The following is a 23,502-nucleotide window of genomic DNA, read 5'->3' as shown; positions in this document are numbered from 1 at the left end:
AATGAGGAGCCTGGCAGGGCCCCTGTATTTTGGGGTGGAGACCTAGAAGGCCTGAAGGGCACCTCGTGGGGGCCCAACCCTGTCTCTTCACTCCCCCGTGAGGCAGCCCAAGCTCCCTGTGTGGGCTTGGTGTCGGCGCTCTGCTTTCCTGGAGGCGGGGCATTTTGGCTGCTCCTTCCTAAGCCCCTGTTCTCCCCTGTGTCTTTCAGTGAGCTCTTTCGCCCAGCAGACTCCCTGGCATTGACCGGCATAGGTGAGTGTCTCCTGCTTGGGTCATGGGCCATGAGCCAGGCCATAGGGTTGCCGAGGGTGAGCATTTGAGCCATGAGTGTTTCCTCAGGGGCCGACTTGAATCCCCACCTGGGAAGTGTTCTCCAGGAGGGCAGCTTCCTTGTGAATCTGAGCCAAGTAAGATGCCTTCTCTGAAGCCCTGCAAGGGTGCCAGTTGTGCAGGCAAGAAAGGGTTCCCTCAGCCCCAGGCAGGGCAGCGCCCAGCAGAGACTCAGTGGTTGGGTTAGGCCTCTAGGATGGCCAGGCCACATGAGGGGGGCCACAAGGGCTCTGGGGCACCGCAGGGTCTTCTCAGGGTCTCTCTGACCCCTAAGAGTGGCGGGCAATTCGGCCCATGGGGTCGGGCCCTAGATTCAAGGATCACACCACACCCATGGCCCTGAAGGGAAACGACCCTGTTAAGCATTGGGGCACCCCAGGGGTGCCACTTTGAACCAGGTGTGGGGTGCCACTGTTTCCCTGAGGTTGGGTTGAGACTAGCTCCGGCCAGCACCTGATGGTGGTGCAGTCCGGCCCTGAGATTTGTGGCCTTGGGCCCGGGGTGCAGCCTGTGTCCCACTGGGGGTCGCCCCTTCCTTGTGGGCGAGTGGTGGGAAGGGCATCCTCCTGAGGTGGGAAGGCCTGCTGTGGAAGGAACTGTCCTGGAAATTTGCCATCCAGGCTGCTTCTGAGCCATGGGGTCGCCTCCAGGGTGGCAGGGTCTTGGGCCCTAGGAAAGGAGAAGACACCGTGTTTCCCTCAGTTAGCTGAGTGTGGCCCTGCTCTGTGTGTGGGAGGTGTTGTATGGCGCATGGATAGGGACCCACCAGAGACAACGCATGGCCCTCGGTCCCCGGGCTGCAATTTCTCAGTGCATGCTTGGAGACGGTCCTGGGCCCCCTCCACACCCAGGGTCAGGCTGTGCAACTGTCAGGTCGGCAGTGGCACGTGGTGTCTGGCCCAGTCTACTTGGTTGTCTGTGAGCTGTTGGTGGCCCTGGCCCTTTCCCAGGGTTTTGGGTGCAGCCCTGGGGTCATGTGGGACAGCCAGTGTGGGCAGTGGAGCTGCTCTGGGGACCTGCAGTAGGGTGCAGCCTGGGTGTCTTGCCTGAGCCCAGTGACCTGCCTGCCGTGTCCTCACGGGGTTCGCTGGCAGGGAGGGCCGAGGGTCCCTTGTGTCTGTGACACATCAGTGTTTCCCATGGATCCCAGCAAATGGGTCCACAGAGGGAGAGCATGCGTGAACTGGCACCCTCCACCCCTCACCCTCTTCCCCACATGGAGGCATGAGCTCCTCATTGGACACATGTCTGGGCCACATGAGCAGGGCAACAGGTGCTCCAGGGTGTCATAGGGATTATGCAGGGGGCTCTCTGTCCCCGGAGAGAGGTGGGCAATCGGGCCCATGTGGTCAGGCTTGTAGGGTTCGGTGGTGGGGAGAGTCAAGGGTTCCCTGGGTTCATTACCGTCACTGTTTCACCTGGATCCCATCACATGGGTCCATGGAGGGAGCGCATGTGTGTGCAGGCACCCCTTGCTCCCTTTCCCACATGAGCCCCTGGTTGGACACATGTCCTCCTTCTGTCCCCCCAGATAGCGGCCCTGGAGGAGGACTTGTATTGGGGCCGCTGGTCCCACGTCAGTGTCCGTCAGCCCGGCGTCCAGCCCCTGGTGTGCTGAAGCTCAGGCCCTTCCTGGTGCCCTAGTGTCCTGCACTGAGCTTGGTGAGCCCATTCAGGTACTGCTGAATGCATGGGCGGGGAGGGAGGTGCCCTGGGTTGGGTCGATGATGAGAACCTTATATTGTCCTGAAGAGAGGTGATGACTTAAAAATCATTCTCAAAAGGATTATGCTGAGGCCCGGCCTAGGTTAGAATTTTGAAAGAGGATGCTGGGATCCCGAGGTCCCCAGGAGGGCCCCTGTATTTTTGGCTGGGGACCTGGAGACCCTGAAGGGTATCTGGGGTGCCCAACCCTGTCCCTATACTCCTCTGTGAGGCAGCCCAGGCTCTCTGTGTGGGCTTGGTGTTGACACTCTGGTTTTCTGGGGGTGGGTCAGGTTGGTGGTTCCTTCCTGAACCTTTGTTCTCCCCGTGATTCTTTCAGTGAACTCTTCTGCTCAAGCGGGTCCCTTGGCATTGACCAGCATAGGTGAGTGGATCCTGCTGGGTTCATGGGCCATGAGCCAGAAACATGGGTTCACTGAGGGTCAGCCTTCAGGACAGGAAGATTTCCTCGGGGAGCCAACCTGAATCGCCACCATGGAGGGATGCGTTGGTCCTCCAGGAGGGTGGCTTCCTGGGGAATCTGACCCCAGGAGGACACCTTCACTGAAGCCCTGCAGGGTTGATGGTGGTCCAGGCTGGAAAGGTTTCCTTCAGTGTCATGCGGGGCAGCTCCCTGGTAACATTCGGTGCCTACATCTGAACTCGAGGACTGCGCGGGCCACATGAGCGGGGCAACAAGGGCTCCAGGGTGTCACGGGGATTATGAGGGGGGCTCTCCATCCCCATAGAGAGGTTGTCGATCGGGCCCATGGGGTCAGGTTTGTAGGGTTAGGTGGCGGGGAGAGTCAAGGGTTCCCTGGGTCCATTACCGTCACTATTTCTCATGGATCCCATCACATGGGTCCATGGAGGGAGGACATGTGTGAGCAGGCACCCCTTGCTCCCTTTCCCACATGGAGATGTGAGGTCCTTTTTGGACATCTGACCCCCATCCCTCCAGATAGTGAACCTGGAGGAAGACTCTTCTTGGGTCCCCTGGCCCCAAGCCAATGTCCATCAGCCAGATGCCAGACCCCGGTGCACTGAAGCTCATGCCCTTCCTGGCACCCTGGTCTCCTGCACTGAGCTGTGGTGAGAACATCTGGGTCCCACTGGATGCATGCGTGGGGAGGAATGTGCTCTGGATTGGGTCAATGATGAGAACCTTATATTGTCCTGAAGAAAGGTGATGACTTAAAAATCGTGCTCAATAGGATTACGCTGAGGCCCACCCTACGTGACAATTTTGGAAAAGGACACTGGGAATCAATGAGGTCCCTGGCAGGGCCACTGTATTTTGGGGTGGAGACCTAGAAGGCCTGAAGGGCACCTTGTGGGGGCCCAACCCTGTCTCTTCACTCCCCCGTGAGGCAGCCCAAGCTCCCTGTGTGGGCTTGGTGTCGGCGCTCTGCTTTCCCGGAGGCGGGGCATTTTGGCTGCTCCTTCCTGAGCCCCTGTTCTCCCCTGTGTCTTTCAGTGAGCTCTTTCACCCAGCAGACTCCCTGGCATTGACCAGCATAGGTGAGGTCTCCTGCTTGGGTCATGGGCCATGAGCCAGGCCATAGGGTTGCCGAGGGTGAGCATTTGAGCCATGAGTGTTTCCTCAGGGGCCGACCTGAATCCCCACCTGGGATGTGTTCTCCAAGAGGGCAGCTTCCTTGTGACTCTGACCCAAGTAGGATGCTTTCTCTGAAGCCCTGCAGGAGTGCCAGTTGTGCAGGCAAGAAAGGGTTCCCTCAGCTGCAGGCAGGGCAGCGCCCAGCAGAGACTCAGTGGTTGGGTTAGGCCTCTAGGATGGCCAGGCCACATGAGGGGGGCCACAAGGGCTCTGGGGCACCACAGGGTCCTCGCAGGTCTCTCAACCCCTAAGAGTGGTGGGAGATTCGGCCCATGGGGTCGGGCCCCAGATTCAAGGATCACACCACACCCATGGCCCTGAAGGGAAACGACCCTGTTAAACATTGGGGCATCCCAGGGGCGCCCGTTTGAACCAGGTGTGGGGTGGCGCTGTTTCCTTGAGGTTGGGTCGATACAAGCTCCAGCCAGCACCTGATGGTGGTGCAGTCCGGCCCTGAGATTTGTGGCCTTGGGCCCAGGGTGCAGCCTGTGTCCCGCTGGTGGTCACCCATTCCTTGTGGGCGAGTGGTAGAAAGGGCATCCTCCTGAGGTGGGAAGGCCCACTGTGGAAGGAACTGTCCCGGAAATTTGCCGTCTAGGCTGCTTCTGAACCATAGGGTCACCTACAGGTTGGCAGGGTCTTGGGCCCTAGGAAAGGAGAGGTCACCGTGTTTCCCTCAGTTAGCTGAGTGTGGCCCTGCTCTGTGTGTGGGAGGTGTTGTGTGGGGCATGGATAGAGACCCACCAGAGACAATGCATGGCCCTCGGTTCCCAGGCTGCAATTTCTCAGTGCATGCTTGGAGACAGTCCTGGGCCCCCTCCATGCCCAGGGTCAGGCTGTGCAACTGTCAGGTCGGCAGTGGCACGTGGTGTCTGGCCCAGTCTACTTGGTTTTCCATGAGTTATTGGCCCTGGCCCTTTCCCAGGGTTTTGGGTGCAGCCCTGGGGTCATGTGGGACAGCCAGTGTGGGCAGTGGAGCTGCTCTGGGGGCCTGCAGTAAGAAGGGTGCAGCCTGGGTGTCTTGCCCGAGCCCAGTGACCTGCCTGCCATGTCCTCACAGGATTCCCTGGCAGGGAGGGCCAAGGGTCCCCTGTGTCTGTGACACATCAGTGTTTCCCATGGATCCCAGCAAATGGGTCCACAGAGGGAGAGCATGCGTCAACTGGCACCCCCCACCCCCGACCCTCTTCCCCACATGGAGGCATGAGCCCTGGTTGGACACATGTCCTCCTCCTGTCCCCCCAGGTGGTGGCCCTGGAGGAAGACTTGTACTGGGGCCGCTGGCCCCACGTCAGTGTCCGTCAGCCCGGCGTCCAGCCCCTGGTGTGCTGAAGCTCGGGCCCTTCCTGGTGCCCTAGTGTCCTGCACTGAGCTTGGTGAGCCCACAAGGGTACGGCTGGATGCATGGGCGGGGAGGGAGGTGCCCTGGGTTGGGTCGATGATGAGAACCTTATATTGTCCTGAAGAGAGGTGATGACTTAAAAATCATTCTCAAAAGGATTATGCTGAGGCCCAGCCTAGGTGAGAATTTTGGAAGAGGATGCTGAGATCCCAAGGTCCCCAGGAGGGCCCATGTATTTTTGGCTGAATACCTGGTGGCCCTGAAGGGTATCTGTGGGGCCCAACCCTGTCCCTATGCTCCTCTGTGAGGCCACCCAGGCTCTCTGTGCGGGCTTGGTGTTGGCACTCTGGTTTTCTGGGGGCTGATCAGGTGAGTGGTTCCTTCCTGAACCCTTGTTCTCCCCGTGATTCTTTCAGTGAGCTCTTCTGCTCAGGCGGGTCCCCTGGCATTGACCAGTATAGGTGAGTGGATCCTGCTGGGTATCATGGGCCATGAGCCAGACACATGGGGTCACTGCGGGTCAGCCTTTGGGATAGGAAGATTTCCTCCAGGAGCCAACATGAATCCTCACCGTGGTGGGATGGGTTGGTCCTCCAGGAGGGTGGCTTCCTGGGGAATCTGACCCCAGGAGGACACCTTCACTGAAGCCCTACAGGGGTGATGGTGGTCCAGGCCGGAAAGGTTTCCTTCAGTGTCATGCGGGGCAGCTCCCTGCTGACATTCAGTGCCTGCATCTGACCTCGAGGACCGCCCGGGCCACATGAGTGGGGCAACAAGGGCTCCAGGCTGTCACGGGGATTATGAGGAGAGCTCTCTGTCCCCGGAGAGAGGTGGGTGATCGGGCCCATGGGGTCAGGCTTGTAGGGTTCGGTGGCGGGGAGAGTCAAGGGTTCCCTGGGTCCATTACCGTCACTATTTCACATGGATCACATCACATGGGTCCATGGAGGGAGGACGTGTGTGAGCAGGCACCCCTTGCTCCCTTTCCTGCATGGAGATATGAGGCCCTGTTTGGACACCTGACCCCCGTCCCTCCAGATAGTGAACCTGGAGGAAGACTCTTCTTGGATCCCCTGGCCCAAGCCAATGTCCATCAGCCAGATGCCAGACCCCGGTGCACTGAAGCTCATGCCCTTCCTGGCACCCTGGTCTCCTGCACTGAGCTGTGGTGAGAACATCCGGGTCCCACTGGATGCATGCATGGGGAGGAATGTGCTCTGGATTGGGTCAATGATGAGAACCTTATATTGTCCTGAAGAAAGGTGATGACTTAATTCATGCTCAATAGGATTACGCTGAGGCCCACCCTACGTGACAATTTTGGAAAAGGACACTGGGAATCAATGAGGTCCCTGGCAGGGCCACTGTATTTTGGGGTGGAGACCTAGAAGGCCTGAAGGGCACCTTGTGGGGGCCCAACCCTGTCTCTTCACTCCCCCATGAGGCAGCCCAAGCTCCCTGTGTGGGCTTGGTGTCGGCGCTCTGCTTTCCTGGAGGCGGGGCATTTTGGCTGCTCCTTCCTGAGCCCCTGTTCTCCCCTGTGTCTTTCAGTGAGCTCTTTCACCCAGCAGACTCTCTGGCATTGACCGGCATAGGTGAGTGTCTCCTGCTTGGGTCATGGGCCATGAGCCAGGCCATAGGGTTGCCGAGGGTGAGCATTTGAGCCATGAGTGTTTCCTCAGGGGCCAACTTGAATCCCCACCTGGGATGTGTTCTCCAGGAGGGCAGCTTCCTTGTGAATCTGAGCCAAGTAAGATGCCTTCTCTGAAGCCCTGCAAGGGTGCCAGTTGTGCAGGCAAGAAAGGGTTCCCTCAGCCCCAGGCAGGGCAGCGCCCAGCAGAGACTCAGTGGTTGGGTTAGGCCTCTAGGATGGCCAGGCCACATGAGGGGGGCCACAAGGGCTCTGGGGCACCACAGGGTCCTCGCAGGGTCTCTCCGACCCCTAAGAGTGGTGGGCGATTCGGCCCATGGGGTCGGGCCCCAGATTCAAGGATCACACCACACCCATGGCCCTGAAGGGAAACAACCCTGTTAAGCATTGGGGCACCCCAGGGGTGCCACTTTGAACCAGGTGTGGGGTGCCACTGTTTCCCTGAGGTTGGGTCGAGACTAGCTCCGGCCAGCACCTGATGGTGGTGCAGTCCGGCCCTGAGATTTGTGGCCTTGGGCCCGGGGTGCAGCCTGTGTCCCACTGGGGGTCGCCCCTTCCTTGTGGGCGAGTGGTGGGAAGGGCATCCTCCTGAGGTGGGAAGGCCCGCTGTGGAAGGAACTGTCCTGGAAATTTGCCATCCAGGCTGCTTCTGAGCCATGGGGTCGCCTCCAGGGTGGCAGGGTCTTGGGCCCTAGGAAAGGAGAAGACACCGTGTTTCCCTCAGTTAGCTGAGTGTGGCCCTGCTCTGTGTGTGGGAGGTGTTGTATGGGGCATGGATAGGGACCCACCAGAGACAACGCATGGCCCTCGGTCCCCAGGCTGCAATTTCTCAGTGCATGCTTGGAGACGGTCCTGGGCCCCCTCCACACCCAGGGTCAGGCTGTGCAACTGTCAGGTCGGCAGTGGCACGTGGTGTCTGGCCCAGTCTACTTGGTTGTCTGTGAGCTGTTGGTTGGCCCTGGCCCTTTCCCAGGGTTTTGGGTGCAGCCCTGGGGTCATGTGGGACAGCCAGTGTGGGCAGTGGAGCTGCTCTGGGGACCTGCAGTAGGGTGCAGCCTGGGTGTCTTGCCTGAGCCCAGTGACCCGCCTGCCGTGTCCTCACGGGGTTCCCTGGCAGGGAGGGCCAAGGGTCCCCTGTGTCTGTGACACATCAGTGTTTCCCATGGATCCCAGCAAATGGGTCCACAGAGGGAGAGCATGCGTGAACTGGCACCCTCCACCCCCCACCCTCTTCCCCACATGGAGGCATGAGCTCCTCGTTGGACACATGTCCTCCTCCTGTCCCCCCAGATGGCGGCCCTGGAGGAGGACTTGTATTGGGGCCACTGACCCCACGTCAGTGTCTGTCAGCCCGGCATCCAGCCCCTGGTGTGCTGAAGCCCAGGCCCTTCCTGGTGCCCTAGTCTGCTGCACTGAGCTTGGTGAGCCCATTCGGGTACTGCTGGATGCATGGGTGGGGAGGGAGGTGCCCTTGGTTGGGTCAATGATGAGAACCTTATATTGTCCTGAAGAGAGGTGATGACTTAAAAATCATTCTCAAAAGGATTATGCTGAGGCCCGGCCTAGGTTAGAATTTTGGAAGAGGATGCTGGGATCCTGAGGTCCCCAGGAGGGCCCCTGTATTTTTGACTGGAGACCTGGAGACCCTGAAGGGTATCAGGGGTGCCCAACCCTGTCCCTATACTCCTCTGTGAGGCAGCCCAGGCTCTCTGTGTGGGCTTGGTGTTGTCACTCTGGTTTTCTGGGGGCAGGTCAGGTTGGTGGTTCCTTCCTGAACCCTTGTTCTCCCCGTGATTCTTTCAGTGAACTCTTCTGCTCAAGCAGGTCCCCTGGCATTGACCAGCACAGGTGAGTGGATCCTGCTGGGTTCATGGGCCATGAGCCAGAAACATGGGGTCACTGAGGGTCAGCCTTCAGGACAGGAAGATTTCCTCGGGGAGCCAACCTGAATCCCCACCGCGGAGGGATGCGTTGGTCCTCCAGGAGGGTGGCTTCCTGGGGAATCTGACCCCATGAGGACACCTTCGCTGAAGCCCTGCAGGGGTTTTGGTGGGCCAGGCTGGAAAGGTTTCCTTCAGTGTCATGTGGGGCAGCTCCCTGCTGACATTTGGTGGGTGCGTCTGATCTCCAGGACTGTCTGGGCCACATGAGCAGGGCAACAGGTGCTCCAGGGTGTCACAGGGATTATGCAGGGGGCTCTCTGTCCCCGGAGAGAGGTGGGCGATCGGACCCATGTGGTCAGGCTTGTAGGGTTCGGTGGTGGGGAGAGTCAAGGGTTCCCTGGGTTCATTACCGTCACTGTTTCACCTGGATCCCATCACATGGGTCCATGGAGGGAGCGCATGTGTGTGCAGGCACCCCTTGCTCCCTTTCCCACATGAGCCCCTGGTTGGACACATGTCCTCCTTCTGTTCCCCCAGATGGTGGCCCTGGAGGAGGACTTGTATTGGGGCTACTGGCCCCATGTCAGTGTCCATCAGCCCGGCGTCCAGCCCCTGGTGTGCTGAAGCTCAGGCCCTTCCTGGTGCCCTAGTCTCCTGCACTGAGCTTGGTGAGCCCATTCGGGTACTGCTTGATGCATCGGCGGGGAGGGCGGTGCCCTGGGTTGGGTCGATGATGAGAACCTTATATTGTCCTGAAGAGAGGTGATGACTTAAAAATCATTCTCAAAAGGATTATTCTGAGGCCTGGCCTAGGTTAGAATTTTGGAAGAGGATGCTCAGATCCCGAGATCCCCAGCCAGGCCACTCTATTTTTGGCTGGAGTCCTTGAAGCCCTGAAGGGCGTCTGAGGGCTGCTGCAACCTGTCTCTGCGCTTGTCCGTGAGGCAATCCACTTTCACTGTGTGGGCTTGGTGTTGGCCTTCCCATTCTCTGGGAATGGGGCATATTGTCAGCTTCTCTCTGAGTCCCCATTCTCCCCTGTGTCTTTCAGTGAGCTCTTCTGCCCAGGTGGTCCCCCTGGTCTTAATGGGCATAGGTGAGTACATCCTGCTGGTGTCATGGTCCATGAGCCAGGGTGCATAGGGTTACCGGAGGTCACCTTTAGGCCATGTGGGTTTCCTCAGGGAGCTGACCTCAATCCCCACTGGGGAGGGATGGTTTCTCCAGGAGGGTGTCTTCCATAGAAACTGGTTCCAAGAAGGATGCCTTCCCTGAAGCTGTGCAGGGGTGATGGTGGTCCAGGCAGGAAAGGATCTCTTCAACCCAATGCAGTACAGCTTCTAGCTGAGACTTGGTGCACAGGTGAGGGCTTGAGGACTCCCAGGCAACATGAGGGGTTCCACAGGATCTCCGGAGGCCACAGGTGTTAAGCAGGAACTCTCCATCCTTGAGGCTTTCTGGGGGTGGTGGGATGGTAGCAGGGTGTGGGTGATCGAGTTTATGGATTCAGGCCAAGATTCAAGGGTCAGGCCCCACCCATTGCCCTGATGGAACCAACCCTGTTGAGCAATGGGCTATCCCATTGGTGCCTCCTTGAGGCTGGTGTGGGCAGCGTGGCTTCAAAGGGGTTGGGTCAAGGCTGAGCTCTGTCCCACACCTGGTGGTTGGCCCTGGGAATTGTGGACTTTGGGCCAAGGGTGCAGCCCGCCTGCCTCTGGAGGTCCTCCTACCCAGAGGTGGAGTGGCTGGAAGGGTGGCAGGCATCCTGTGGTGAAAGGCCCACTGTTGAGGGTCCTGTCCCACCAATTTGCTGTCCAGGCTGCTTCTGAGCCATGGGTTCACCTCCAGGGAGGCAGGATCTTGAGCCCAAGGAAAGGAGAGGACATCATGTGTCCCCTGATTGGCTAAGAGTGGGGAGAGTGTTTGGGGGGTATGTGGTGCATGAATGGGGACCCACCAGAGAAGGCACATGGCCCTGGGGCCCCAGGAAGCGATTTCCAGCATGCTTATAGAGGGTGTCTGAGTGGACACTCTCCACGCCCAGGCGCAGGCTATGTGATTGCCAGGTCTGCAGCAGTTCGTGGCATCCGGGCTAGCCTCCTTGATTGCTTATGAGCTGGTTGATAGCCCTGGCATGTGCTGAGGGGTCCTGGTGCAGCCCTGGGGTTGTTTGGGGGAGCCAGCATGGGCAGTGGAGGTGCTCTTGGGGCCTGCAGTAGGGCACAGCCCAGGTGTTCTTGCTTGAGCACAGTGAACCACCTGCCCTGTCCTTCCAGGGTTCGGTAGCAGGGAGAGCCAAGGGTCCCCCGTGTCCATGACAGGTCAGTGTTCCTCATGGATCCCATCACATGGGTACATGGAGGGAGAGCATGTGTGAGCCAGCACTCCCTGCTCTCTTCCCCGCATGGTAGGGTAAGGCCCTGTTTGGACCCATCCTCCACCTATCTCACCAGATGGTGAGCCCAGAGGAAGACCCCCTGGCTCTGGGCCAGTGTCCGTCAGCCAGGTCCCTGGTCCCCAGTGCGCTGAAGCTCAGGCCTTTCCCAACACCCTGGTCTCCTGCACTGAGCTGTGATGAGCACATCCGGGTCCCACTGGATGCATGCGTGGGGAGGGGCATGCCCTGGGTTGTGTCGATGATGAGAACCTTATATTGTCCTGAAGAGAGGTAATGACTTAAAAATCATGCTCAATAGGATTATGCTGAGGCCCAGTCTAGGTTAAAATTTTGGAAGAGGACGCTGGGATCCCAAGGTCACAGGCAGGGCCACTGTATTTTGGACTAGAGACCTCAAGGCCCTAAAGGGCATCTTGAGGGGGTCCAACCCTGTCTCTGCTCCTCTGTGAGGCAGCCCTGGCTCCCTGTGTGGGCTTGGTTTTGGTGCTCTGGTTCCCGGGTGGGGCATGTGGGCAGCTCCTTCCAGAGCCCCCATTCTCCCCTGTGTCTTTCAGTGAACTCTTCTGCCCAGGTGGGCCCTCTGACATTGACCGGCATAGGTGAGTGGATCCTGCTTGGGTCATGGGTCATGAGCGAGGCAAAGTGGGGCCACCATGCATCTACCTTTGGGCCATGAGAGTTTCCTAAAAGTATGGACCTGAATTCCCATTGGGGATGAGTTATCCAAAAGGGCCACTTCCTTGGGAATCGGACCCAAGGACGCCTATCCTGAAGCCCAGCAGGGGTGATGGTGGTCCAGGCAGGAAAGGGTTCATTCAGCCCCATGCAGGCAGCTCCCATCTGAGACTCGGTGCATCAGTCAGGCCTTGAGGACTGCCCAGGACACATGAGGTGGCCGCAGGGACTCTGGGGTGCTATGGGGGGTCTGCAGAGAGGAGTAGACGATTGGGTCCATGGGGGTCATGCCGCAGAGTTTCAAGGACTCTGGCCCTGAATGGGACTGACCCTGTTGAGCAATGGACCATCCCAATGGCACCTCCTTGAGTCTGGTGGTGGGTGGTGGTGTTTCCCTGGGGCTAGGTCAAGGCTGAGCTCTGGCCAGTGCCGGTGGTGCTGCAGGCTGGCCCTAGAACTCATGGGCTTTGGGCCATGGGGACAGCTTGGGTCATGCTTGGGGTCACCCCTTCCTGGAGGTTGAATGGCGGGAGTGGTGGCTTCCTAAGACGGGAAGTCCCGCTGTTGAGCAACCTGTCCTGGGAATTTGCCACCCGGGCTGCTTCTGAGCCATGAGGTCACCTCCAGGGTGGCAGCATCTTGGGTCCAAGGAAAGGGGAGCATACCATGTGTCCCCACATTGGTTGAGTGTGGCCTGGCTCTGTGTTTGGGAGGTGTGCAGGGCATGGATGGGGACCCATCAGAGAAAGTACGTAGCCCTGGAGCCCCAGGCTGTGATTTCCAGTGTGTGCTTGGAGAGGGGCAGGAGCAGGCTCTTGACTGCCAAGTCTGCAGCCACACGTGGCATCCGGGCCAGCCTCCTGGTTGGCCATGTGCTGGTTGGTGGCCCTGGCCTGTGCCCAGTGGTCTCAGGGTGGACCTGGCATTGTGCAGGGCAGCCGGCAGGGCAGTGGAGGTGCTCTCCGGACCTGCAGTAGGGCGCAGCCTGGACTTTTTGTGTGAGGCCAGTGACCCACCTGCCCTGTCCTTCCAGGGTTGGGTGGCTAGGAGGGCCAAGGGTGGTCCGTGTCCGTCTCCATGATGCATCAGTGCTCTGCATGGATCCTATCACATGGATATCCCCTACCCACCTTCCCCACATGGAGGCATGAGGCCCTACTTGGACACGTGTCCTCCTATCCTAGATGGTGAACTCAGAGGAAGACTTGCATTGGGCCCAGTGGACCTGGGCCAGTGTCTGTCAGCCAGGTCCCCAGCTCCTGATGCACTGAAGTTCAGGCCCTTCCTGGAGCCCTGGTCTCCTGCCCTGAGCTGTGGTGAGCCCATCTGGGTCCCACTGGATGCATGCATGGGAGGGAGTTACCCTCGGTTGGGTCGATGATGAGAACCTTATATTGTCTGAAGAGAGGTGATGACTTAAAAATCATGCTCAATAGGATTACACTGAGGCCCAACCTAGGGGAGAAATTTAGAAGAGGACACTAGGATCCTGAGGTCCCTGGCAGGGCCACTGTATTTTGGGCTGGAGACCTCAAGGCCCTGAAGGGCATCTTGGTGGCCCCCAGCTCTGTCTCTGCACTCCTCCATGAGGCAGCCCAGGCTCCCTGTGTGGGCTTGGTGTCAGAGTCCCATTCCCCAGGGGTGGGGCAGGTTGGTGGCTCCTCCCTGAGTCCCCTTTCTCTCTTGTGTCTTTGAGTAACCTCTTCTGCCCAGGTGGGCCCCCTGGCGTTGACCAGCATAGGTGAGTGGAACCTGCTGGTGTCATGGGCCATGAGCCAGCCCATGTGGTGACTCCAGGTCAGCCTTCAGGACAGGAGGGTTTCCTCAGGGAGTAGGGGAGTCCCCACCGGGAAGGGATGGGTTCTCCCAGAGGGCCACTTTCTTTCGAATTGGACCCATGGAGGACATCTTCTCTGAAGACCTGCAGAAGTGATGATGTTTCAAGCAGCAAAGGGTTTTTTCAGCCCCTGAAGGGCAGGCAGCTCCCAGATGAGATTCTGTGCATGGGTCAGGCCTTGAGAACTGCCCAGGCCACACGCGGGGTGCCACACAGGCTGTGAGGCACCACAGGGGTCTTGCAGGAGCTCTCGGTCTTCAGGCTTGTTGTGGGGGTGGTGACAGAGTGATCAGGCCCACAGGGTCAGGCCGCAGTGTTTCAAGGATCGCACCCACCCGTGGCCCTGAATGGGACCGATGCTGTTGAGCAATGAGCCATCCCAGTGGCTCCACATTGAGCCTGGTGGGGGCACCACTGTTTCAGTGGGGATGGGTCAAGCTTGAGCTCTGGCCAGCACCTGATGGTGTTGCAGGCTGGTGCAGGGACTTGTGGGCTTTGGGCCGGGTCGGCAGCCTGAGTTCTGCTGGGGGTCACATCTTTCCTGAGTTCCAGTGTCAGGATGCATGGCCTCCTTAGGTAGGAAGGCCTGCTGTGGAGGGTCCTTTCCTGGGAGTTTGCTGCCCAGGCTGCTTCTGAGCCATGGCGTCACCTCCAGGTGGTGGGGTCTTGGGCCCAAGGAGCAGAGGAGACACCATGTGGCCCCTGATTTGTCGAGCATGGCCTGGCTCTGAGTTTGGGAGGTGTGCAGGGCATGGATGGGGACCCACCAGAGAAAGCATGGGCCCATGGGGCCCCAGGCTGTGATTTCTGATGTGCACTTGGAGAGGGCACCTGGTTGGGCACCCACCATGCCCAAAGGCAGGCTATGCAACTACCAGGTCTGCGGCAGTGCCTGGCATCAGGACCAGCCTCCTTTGTTGGCCGTGAGCTGGTTGGTGGCCCTAGCCCATGTCCAGTGGTCTCTGTGCAGCCCTGGGGTCATGTGGAGCAGCCAGTGTGGGCAGGGGAGGTTATCTTGAGGTGTGCATTAGGCATATCCCAGGCGTCTTGCCCGAGCCCAGTGACCTCCCTGCCCTGTCCTTCCAGGGTTCGGTGGCAGGGAGGCCCAAGGGTACCCTGTGTCCGTGACAGGTCAGTATTTCATGTGAATCCCATCACATGGGCCCTCCTCCTGTCCCCCCAGATGGTGAGCCTGGAGGAAGACTTGCACTGGGCCTGCTGTGCCCCAGCCAGAGGCCATCAGCCAGGTGGCCAGGTCCTGTTGTACTGAAGCTTGGGCCCTTCCTGGTACCCTGGTCTCCTTCATGGAGCTGGTGAGCCCATCCGGGTTCTTCTGGTTGTATGCATGGGGAGCGGGGTGCACTGGGTTGGGTCAATGATGAGAACCCTATATTGTCCTGAAGAGAGGTGATGACTTAAAAATCATGCTCAATAGGATTACGCTGAGGCCCAGCCTAGGTGACAATTTTGGAAGTGGACACTGGGAATCACGAGGTCCCTGGCAGGGCCACTGTATTTTGGGCTGGAGACCTGGAGGCGCTCAAGGGCCTCTCACAGGGATCCAACCCTGTCTCTGTGCTCCTCCGTGAAGCACACCAGGCTCCCTGTGCGGACTTGGTGTTGGCACTGTTTCCTGGGGGCAGGGCATGTTGGTGGCTTTTCCCTGAGTCCCTATTGTTGCCTTGTGTCTTTCAGTGAGCTTTTCAGCTCAGAAGGGCCCCTTCACCTTGATTAGCATAGGTGAGTGCATCCTGCTGGTGTCATGGGCCATGAGTCAGGCTGCGTGGGGTCACCGAGGGTCAGTCTTTAGGACAGGAGGGTTTCCTCAGGGAGCCAACCTGTATTTCCACCGGGGAGGGATGGTTTCTCCAGGAGGGCGGCTTCCTTGGGAATTGGACCCAAGATGTTGCCTTCCTGAAGCCCTGCAGGGATGACAGTGGTCCAGGCAGGAAAGACTTCCTTCAGCCCCGTGCAGGAGAGCTCCCAGCTGAGACTCGGTGCATATGTCAGGCCTCGAGGACTGCCCAGGCCACATGACGGGGGCCACAGAGCCTCCAGGGCACCACGGGGGTCATGCAAGAATTCTCTTTCCCTGGAGAGGGGTGCTTGAATGAGCCCACGGGGTTGGGCTGTGGAGGTTCAAGGATTATACCCCAACCATGGCCCAAAATGGCACTGACCCTGTTGAGCTATGGACCATCCCATGGCACCTCTTTGAGCTTGGCGGGGGGCAGTGCTGTTTCCCTGGGTTTGGGTCAAGGCTGAGCTCTGGCCAGTGCCTGGTGGGGCTGTGGGCTGGACCTGGGGCTCGTGGGCTTTAGGCCAAGTTGACAACCTGTGTCCTGCTGAAGGTCACCCCTTCCCCATGGGTGAGTGGCTGGAAGAGTGGAATGTGTGGTGGGAAGGCCCGCTGTTGATGGTCCTGTCCCGGGAATTTGCTGCCCAGACTCTTTCTGTGCCATGGGGTCATGTCCAGGGTGGCAGGGTCTTGGGCCTAAGGAAAGGACACCATGTAGCCCAGGATTGGCCGAGGGTGGCCCGGCTCTGTGTTTGGGACATGTGTGGGGCATGGATGGGGACCCACCAGAGAAAGCACATGGCCTAGGTACTCCAGGCTGCAATTTCAGATGTTGTTTGGAGAGAGTGCCTGGGCAGGTGCCCACCATGCCCAGCGGCAGGCTATGCAACTTCCACGTCCACAGTGGCCAATGGCTTCTGGGCCAGCCTCCTCAGTTGGCCATGAGCATGTCGGTGACCCTGTCCCATGCTCAGTGGTCCCGGGGCAGCCCTGGGATCATGTGAAGGAGAAGCCAGAGGGGGCACTGGAGGTGCCCTCAAGGTCTGCGATAGCATGAAGACCAGGGGTCTTGCCCAAGCCCAATGATCTGCCTGCCCTGTTTTTTCAGGGTTTGGTGATGGGGAGGGCTGAGGGTGCCCTGTATCCGTGACAGGTCAGTGTTCCACATGGATCCTATCACATGGGTATCCCTTACCCCGTTCCCCACCTGGAGGTATGAGGCCCTGTTTGGATACATGTCCTCCTCCTGTCCATCCAGATGGTGAGCCTGAAGGAAGACTTGCATCAGGACCAATGGACCCTGGCAAGTGTCTGTCAGCCAGGTGCTCAGCCCCTGGTGCACTGAAGCTCAGGCCCTTCCTGGCCCCCTGATCTCCTGCACTGAGCTGTGGTGAGCACATCTGGGTCCCGCTGGATGCATGTGTGGGTGGGGGGGGGGGTGCCCTGGGTTGGGTCAATGATGAGAACCCTATATTGTGTTGAAGAGAGGTGATGACTTAAAATTACCATGCTCAATGATTACGCTGAGGCCCAACCTAGGTGAGAAATTTGGAAGAGGATGCTGGGATCCCGAGATTTCCGGCAGGGCCACTGTATTTTGGGCTGGAGCCCTGGAGGCCCTGAAGGGTATCTGGAGGAGGCCCAACTCTGTCTCTGCACTCCTCTGTGAGGCAGCCCAGGCTCCCTGTGCGGGCTTGGTGTTGGCCCTTCTGTTCCCCAGTAAGTGGCACGTGGGTGGCTCCTCCCTGAGCCCCAGTTCTCCCCTTGTGTCTTTCAGTGAGCTCTTCTGCCAAGGGGGGGCCTCCTGGCATTGACCAACATAGGTGAGTGGATCCTGCTGGCATCATGGGCATGGGTTCGCCGAGGGTCAGACTTCAGGCCATGAGGGTTTCCTCAGGGAGCTGACCCTAATTCCCATCAGGGAGAGATGGTTTCTCCAGGAGGGCGGCTTCCTTGGGAATCTTACCCGAGGAGGATGCCTTCCCTGAAGCCCTGCAGGAATGACAATGGTCCAGATAGCAAAGGGTTCCTTCAGCCCCATGCAGGACATCACCCAGTTGAGACTTGGTGTGCGGGTCAGGTCTTGAGGACTGCCCAGGCCACATGAGGGGGACCAGAAGGGCTCCGGGGTGCCACAGGTTTCACGTAGGAGCTCTCGGTCCCCGGGCATGTTCCTGGGGGGTGGTGACGGGGTCGGGCCACAGAGGTTCAAGGGTCTCATCCCACCTGTGGCCCTGAATGGGGCTGATCCTGTTGAACAATGGGCCATCCCAGTGGCACGTATTGAGCCAGGTCAGGGGTGGTGCAGTTTCAATGGGGTTGGGTCAAGGTTGAGATCTGGCCGGCTCCTGGTGGTGCTTCAGGCCAGTCCTGTGACCCATGGACTTTGGGTTAAGGGGGTATCCCGTGTCCCATGGGGGTCACCTGTTCTCCATGTTTGAGTGGCGGTAACAGTGGCATTCTGAGGTGGGAAGGTCCACTGTCTAGGGTCTTGTACCGGGAATTTGCTGCCCCGGCTTCTTCTGAGCCAAGGGGTCACCTCCAGGGTCTCGGGATCTTGGGCCCTAGGAAACAAGAAGATACCATGTGGCCCTTGATTGGTTGAGTGTGGCCCAGCTCTGTGTTTGGGAGGTGTGTGGGATATGGATGGGGTCCCACCAGTGAAAGCTCATGGCCCAGGTCCCCAGGCTGTGATTTTCAGTGCACACTTGGGGAGGGCTCCTCAGTGGGTGCCCACCATGCCCAGAGGCAGGCTATGTGACTGCCAGGTTTGCAACGGTGCATAGCTTCCAGGCTACCCTCCTTGGTTGGCTGGGAGCAGGTTGGTGGCCGTGGCCCATGCCCAATGGTCACAGGGCAACCCTGGGATTATGCGGGGGAGCTGGTGAGGGCAGTGGAGGTGCTCTCCGACTGGAAGTATGGCACAGCCCAGGTGTCTGGCCCGAACCCAATGACCAGCCTGCCTTGTTTCTCAGGGTTTGGTGACGGGGAGGGCCAAGGGTGCCCTGCATCTGTGATGGGTCAGTGTTCCACATGGAACCCATTACAGGGGTATCCCTTACCCCCTTCTCCACATGGAGATGTGAGGCCCTATTTGGACACATCTCCTCCTGTCCCCCCAGATAGTGAGCCTGGAGGAAGATTTGCGTTGGGCCCAATGGCCCTGGGCCAGTGTCTGTCAGCCAGTTTCCCAGCCCCTGGTGCACTGAAGCTCAGGCCTTTTCCTGGCATCCTGGTCTCCTGCACTGAACTGTGGTGAGTATATCGTGGTCCTGCTGGATGCATGTGCAGGGAGGGGGTTGCCTTGGGTTTGGTCAATGTTGAGAACCTTATATTGTTCTGAAGAGAGGTGGTGACTTAAAAATCATGCTCAATAGGATTACGCTGAGGCATAGCCTAGTTGAGAATTTTGGAAGAGGACAGTAGGATCCTGAAGGCTCTGGTAGGGCCCTTGTATTTTAGGCTGGAGACTTCAAGGCTCTGAAGGGCATCTGGAGGTGGCTCAACCTGTCTCTGTGCTCCTCCATGAGGCAGTCCAGGCTCCTTCTGTGGGCTTTCTGTTGGCACTCTGGTTCCCTGGGCCAGGATGTTGGTGGCTCCTCCCTAAGCCCCTGTTCTCCCCTTGTGTCTTTCAGTGAGTGCTTCTGCCCAGGTAGGCCACTTGGCATTGACCAGCATAGGTGAGTGGATCCTGCTGGGGTCATGGGTCATGAGCAAGACCATGTGGGTCGCCGAGGGTCAGCCTTACAGCCATAAGGGTTTTCTCAGGGAACCGACCTGAATTCCCACCTGGGAGGCATAGGTTCTCCAGGAGGGCGGCGTTTTGGGGAATCAGACCCAAGGGGGACACCTTCCCTGAAGCCCTGCAGGGGTGATGGTGGTCCAGGCAGGAAAGGGTTTTTTTCAGCCCCACACAAGGCAGCTCCTAGCTGAGACTCGGTGCTTGAGTCAGACCTCAAGGATTGCCCAGGCCACATGAGGGTGACTGAGAGCCTCTGGGGCACCACAGGGGTCACATGGGAGCTCTCAGTGCCTGGCGTGTGATGCACAAATGGACCTCTTGGGTTTGTTCATGGAGATTCAAGGATTGCACCCCACCATGGCCCTGAATGGGATGGTCCCTGTTGAGAAATGGGCCATCCCAGTGGGTCTCCTGGAGCCTGGTTGGGGGGCGGCATTGTTTCCCTGAGGTTGGGTGAAGGCAGAGTTCTGGCCGGCACTTGGTGGTGCTGCAGGTCAGCACTGGGACTCGTGGGCGTTGGGCCAAGGGAGAGCCCAAATCCCACTGGGGGTCACCCTTTTTCCAACATCAAATGTCTGGAAGGGTGGCCTCCTGAAGTGGGAAGGCCTGCTGTCGAGGGACATGTCCCAGGAATTTGTCACTCAAGCTTCTTCTGAGATTTGGGGTCACATCCAGGGTGGCGGGGTCTTGGGCCCAAGCAAAGCAGAGGGCACCATGTATCTCCTGATTGGCCAAGTGTTGCTGGCTCTGTGTGTGGGAGGTGTGCAGAGTATGGATGGGGACCCACCAGAGAAAGCACGTGGCACTGCAGGTCCAGGCTATGATTTCTGTTGCATGCTTGGAGAGGGTGCCTGGACAAGCGTGCCATGCCCAGGGACAGGCTATGCAACTACCAGGTCTTCAGCAGGATGTGACATCTGGGCCAACCTCCTTGGTTGGTCGTGACCTGGTTGGTGGCCCGGGTCTGTGCCTAGTGGCCCCAGGGCAGCCCTGGGGTCATGCAGGGAAGCCATTTTGAACAGTGGAGGTGCTCTTGGGGCCTGTAGTATGGCGCAGCCTAGGCGTTTTGCTCAAGCCCAGTGACCCACCTGCCCTGTCCTCTCCGGGTTCAGTGGAAGGGAGGGCCAAAGGTACTCCGTGTACTTGATGAGTCAGTATTTCACATTGAACTCATCACATGTCTCCATGGAGGGCGAGTGAGGGTGAGCTGGCACCCTGACCCCCTTCCCCACATGGAGGTCAGTTTGTACACATGTTTTCCTCCTGTCTCCCCAGATGGTGATCCCAGAGGAAAACTTGTGTTGGGCCTGCTGTCACTGGGCCAATGTCAGTCAGCCAGGTGCCCAGCCCCTGGTGTGTTGAAGCTTGGGCCCTTCTGGCACCCTTGGCTCCTGCACTGAGCTGTGGTGAGCCCATCTGGGTCCTTGCTGGATGCATGTGCAGGGAGGGGGGTACCCTGGGTTGGGTCGATGATGAGAACTTTATGTTGTCCTGAAGAGAGGTGATGACTTAAAAATCATGCTCAATAGGATTACGCTGAGGCCCAGCCTAGGTGAGAGTTTTGGAAGAGGATGCTGGGATTCTGAGGTCCCTGACAGAGTAAATGTATTTTGGGCTGGAGACCTCGAGGCCCTGAAGGGCATCTGGTGGGCCCAACCCTATCTCTGTGCTCCTCCGTGAGGCAGCTCAGCCTCCCTGTGCTGGCTTGGTATCTGGGCTCCAGGTCCCCGGTGACGGGGCATGTTGGACTCTCCTTCTTGAGCCCCCATTTTCCCCTGTGTCTTTCAGTGAGCTCTTCTGCCCAAGTGGTCCCCGCGGCCTTGAGCAGCATAGGCGAGTGCATCCTGTTTTGGTCATGGGCCATGAGTGATGCAGCATGGGGTCCCCAACATTCAGCCTTCGGGCCACTAGGGTTTTCTTAGGCTGCCAACCTACTCCCCACCAGGGAGGGATGGTTTCTACAGGAAGGCCACTTCCTTGGGAATCCAACCCAAGGAGCACATCTTTCCTGAAGCCCTGCAGGGGTGACAGTGGTCCAGGCAGCAAAGGGTTCCTTCAGCCCAATGTAGGGCAGCTCCCAGCTGAAACTCGGTGGACAGGTCAGGCCTGGAGTACTGTCCAGGGCACATGGGGAGGAGGGGCACAGGGAATGTGGCACACCCTAGAGGTTACACTGGAGTTCTCTCTCCCTGGAGAGGGGTGAGTGATTGGGCCCACACAGTCAGGCTGTGAAAATTCAAGGAATGCTCCACACCCATGACCTTGAATGGGACCAACCCTGTTGAGCAATGGGCCATCTTAGTGGTACCTCCTTGAGTCTGGTGAGGGACGGCACTGTTTCAGTGAGGTTCGGTCAAGACTGAGCTCTGGCTGGTACCTGGTGGTGCTGCAGGCCCTGGGACTTGGGGGCCTTTGGTCAAGGAGGCAGCTTCGATCCTGCTGGGGACAACCCTTCCTTGAGGTCTAGTGGTGAAAAGAGTGTCCTCCTGAGGTGGGAAGGCCTGCTGTCAAGGGAATTTGCCACCCAGGCTGCTTCTGAGCCTTGGGGTCACCTCAGGGTGGCAGGGTCTTGTGCCCAAGGAAAGGAGAAGACACCATCTGGTTCCTGATTGGCTGAGTGTAGCCGGGCTCTGTGTGTTGGAGTTGGGCAGGGCATGGATGGGGACCCACCAGAGAAAGTGTGGCCCAGGGGCCCCCCAGGCTTGGAGAGGGCACCAGGGCCGGTGCCTACAATGCTCAGGTGCTGGCTGTGAGAGGGCCAGGTCTGCAGCAGCTTTTGGCATCTGGCCAACCACCTTGGTTGGCCAGGAGCTGGTTGATGGCCCTGTCCTGTGCCCTGTGTCCCTGGTATGGCCCTGGGGTCATGTGTGGGAGCTGGCCTGAGCAGTGGACGTGCTCTTGGGGCCTGCAGTAGGGTACAGCCTAGGCATCTTGCCTGAGCCAACACTGTCTTTTGCTTGCCCTGTCTTTCCAGGGTTTGGTGGCAGAGAGGGCCAAGGATGCCCCACATCCGTGTTGGGTCAGTGTTCTGCATGGATCCCATCACATGGGTATCCCTTAGCCCCTTCCCTGCATTGATGTGTGAGGCCCTGGTTGCACACACATCCTCCTCCTGTCCCTCCAGATGGTGAGCCTGGAGGAAGACTTGTGTTGGACCCGCAGGCTGAGGGCCAGTGTCTGTCAGCCAGGTGCTCAGCCCCCAGTGGGCTGAAACTCTGACCCTTCCTGGCACCCTGCTCTCCTGCACTGTGCTGTGGTGAGCACATCCGGGTTCCACTGGATGTTTGTGCAGGGAGGGGGTTCCCTGGGTTAGGTCAATGATGAGAACAGGGCCACATGAGGGGGGCCAGAGGGGCTACAGAGTGCCATGGGGTAACAAGGGAGCTGTTGGTTCCTGGAGTGTGGTGTGTGAATGGGCCCATGGGGTTGGGTAGCAGAGAGTCAAGGATCCTGCTCTACCCATGGCCCTGAATGCGACCATCCCTGTTGAGCAATGGGCCATCCCAGTGGGTCTTCTGGAGCCTGGTTGGGGGGCGGAGTTGTTTCCCTGGGGTTGGGCCAAGGTTGGCTCTGGCTGGCACCTGGTGGTGCTGCAGGTCAGCCCTGGGACTCATGGGCTTTGGGCCAAGGGACAGCCTGGATCCTGCTGGGGGTCACCCGAGTGTTGTGAAGGGTGGCCTCCTGAGTTGGCAAGGCCCGCTATTGAGGCACCTGTACTGGGAATTTGTTGCTCTGGCTGCATGGGAGCCATGATGTCACCTCCAGGGTGGTGGGGTCTTGGGACCAAGCAAAGGATGGGGCAGCATGAGACTCCGGACTGGCTACATGTGACTGGCTATGTGTCTGGGAGGTATGTGGAGTATGGATGGGGACCCACCAGAGAAAACAAGTGACCCTGAGACCCCAGGCTATTTTTTCTAGTACCTGCATGGAGAGGGCGCCTGTAAGCATGCCCACTATGCCCAGGGGCAGGCTGTGCCACTGTCAGGTCTGCAGTAGCGTGTGGCATCTGGGCCAGCCTCCTTGGTTGGCTGTGACCTGGCTGGTGGCCCGGACCTGTGCCCAGTGGTCCCAGGGCAGCCCTGGGGTCATGCAGAGGAGCCGTTTTGGCCAGTGGAGGTGCTCTTGGGTCCTGCAGTCCCGCATACCCTGGGCGTTTTGCCTGAGCCCAGTGACCTACCTGCCTTGTCCTTCCCGGGTTCGGTGGCAGGGAGAGACATCTGCATAGGTGATGAGTCAGTATTTCACATGGATCTCATCACATGTGTCCATGGAAGGGGAGCAAGCATGAGCTGGCACTCAACACCCCCTTCTCCACATGGAGGGTGGTCACATGTTCTCCACCTGTTCCCCTAGATGGTGAGACTTCTGTTGGGCTCACTTTTCCTGGGCCAGTGTCCATCAGCCAGGTGCTCAGCCTTCGGTGCGCTGAAGCTCCAGCCCTTCCTGGTGCCCTGGTCTCCTGCACTGAGCTGTGGTGAGCACATCCAGGTTCCACTGGATGCATGTGCGGGAAGGGGGGT

The 23,502-nt window shown here is 58.9% G+C and overlaps 1 long non-coding RNA gene and 12 other non-coding genes across 33 annotated transcripts in view; all 13 read left to right on the top strand.

The window, feature by feature from the left end:
* The window catches only part of LOC129050413 (uncharacterized), a 51,573-nt gene that overhangs the window by 17,391 nt on the left and 10,680 nt on the right, over positions 1-23,502 (top strand). For 8 of the 21 annotated variants that reach the window (XR_010137379.1, XR_010137376.1, XR_010137378.1 and 5 more), the window contains 13 exons: positions 210-2,007; positions 2,376-3,127; positions 3,513-5,029; positions 5,412-6,163; positions 6,547-8,067; positions 8,450-8,494; positions 9,067-9,197; positions 9,581-12,918; positions 14,623-14,752; positions 16,496-16,627; positions 17,015-17,060; positions 18,360-18,492; positions 18,873-23,456. This is a non-coding gene — a long non-coding RNA (uncharacterized LOC129050413). Of the gene's footprint in view, positions 1-209; positions 2,008-2,375; positions 3,128-3,512; positions 5,030-5,411; positions 6,164-6,546; positions 8,068-8,449; positions 8,495-9,066; positions 9,198-9,580; positions 14,753-16,495; positions 16,628-17,014; positions 17,061-18,359; positions 18,493-18,872; positions 23,457-23,502 lie in introns of all 21 variants that reach the window. The other 13 variants (XR_008514025.2, XR_008514017.2, XR_008514018.2 and 10 more) reach the window with 13 other exon arrangements.
* On the top strand, positions 2,050-2,131 carry LOC112129205 (small nucleolar RNA SNORD115). Its single transcript, XR_002911624.1, has one exon. It is a non-coding gene; the product is annotated as a small nucleolar RNA SNORD115 (small nucleolar RNA).
* LOC112129187 (small nucleolar RNA SNORD115) lies at positions 3,184-3,265 on the top strand. The gene has a single exon (XR_002911606.1). It is a non-coding gene; the product is annotated as a small nucleolar RNA SNORD115 (small nucleolar RNA).
* LOC112129204 (small nucleolar RNA SNORD115) lies at positions 5,086-5,167 on the top strand. The gene has a single exon (XR_002911623.1). It is a non-coding gene; the product is annotated as a small nucleolar RNA SNORD115 (small nucleolar RNA).
* Positions 6,220-6,299, top strand: LOC112129208 (small nucleolar RNA SNORD115). Its single transcript, XR_002911627.1, has one exon. It is a non-coding gene; the product is annotated as a small nucleolar RNA SNORD115 (small nucleolar RNA).
* LOC112129203 (small nucleolar RNA SNORD115) lies at positions 8,124-8,205 on the top strand. The gene has a single exon (XR_002911622.2). It is a non-coding gene; the product is annotated as a small nucleolar RNA SNORD115 (small nucleolar RNA).
* LOC112129213 (small nucleolar RNA SNORD115) lies at positions 9,254-9,335 on the top strand. Its single transcript, XR_002911631.1, has one exon. It is a non-coding gene; the product is annotated as a small nucleolar RNA SNORD115 (small nucleolar RNA).
* On the top strand, positions 11,160-11,241 carry LOC112129209 (small nucleolar RNA SNORD115). Its single transcript, XR_002911628.1, has one exon. It is a non-coding gene; the product is annotated as a small nucleolar RNA SNORD115 (small nucleolar RNA).
* LOC112129207 (small nucleolar RNA SNORD115) lies at positions 12,974-13,054 on the top strand. Its single transcript, XR_002911626.2, has one exon. It is a non-coding gene; the product is annotated as a small nucleolar RNA SNORD115 (small nucleolar RNA).
* On the top strand, positions 14,809-14,890 carry LOC112129178 (small nucleolar RNA SNORD115). Its single transcript, XR_002911597.2, has one exon. It is a non-coding gene; the product is annotated as a small nucleolar RNA SNORD115 (small nucleolar RNA).
* Positions 16,688-16,769, top strand: LOC112129218 (small nucleolar RNA SNORD115). Its single transcript, XR_002911636.1, has one exon. It is a non-coding gene; the product is annotated as a small nucleolar RNA SNORD115 (small nucleolar RNA).
* LOC112129215 (small nucleolar RNA SNORD115) lies at positions 18,549-18,629 on the top strand. Its single transcript, XR_002911633.1, has one exon. It is a non-coding gene; the product is annotated as a small nucleolar RNA SNORD115 (small nucleolar RNA).
* On the top strand, positions 20,443-20,524 carry LOC112129185 (small nucleolar RNA SNORD115). The gene has a single exon (XR_002911604.1). It is a non-coding gene; the product is annotated as a small nucleolar RNA SNORD115 (small nucleolar RNA).

Source organism: Pongo abelii, chromosome 16, assembly GCF_028885655.2.
Source record: "Pongo abelii isolate AG06213 chromosome 16, NHGRI_mPonAbe1-v2.0_pri, whole genome shotgun sequence".
Taxonomy (NCBI): domain Eukaryota; kingdom Metazoa; phylum Chordata; class Mammalia; order Primates; family Hominidae; genus Pongo; species Pongo abelii.
This window is presented reverse-complemented; position numbering and strand designations above follow the sequence as displayed.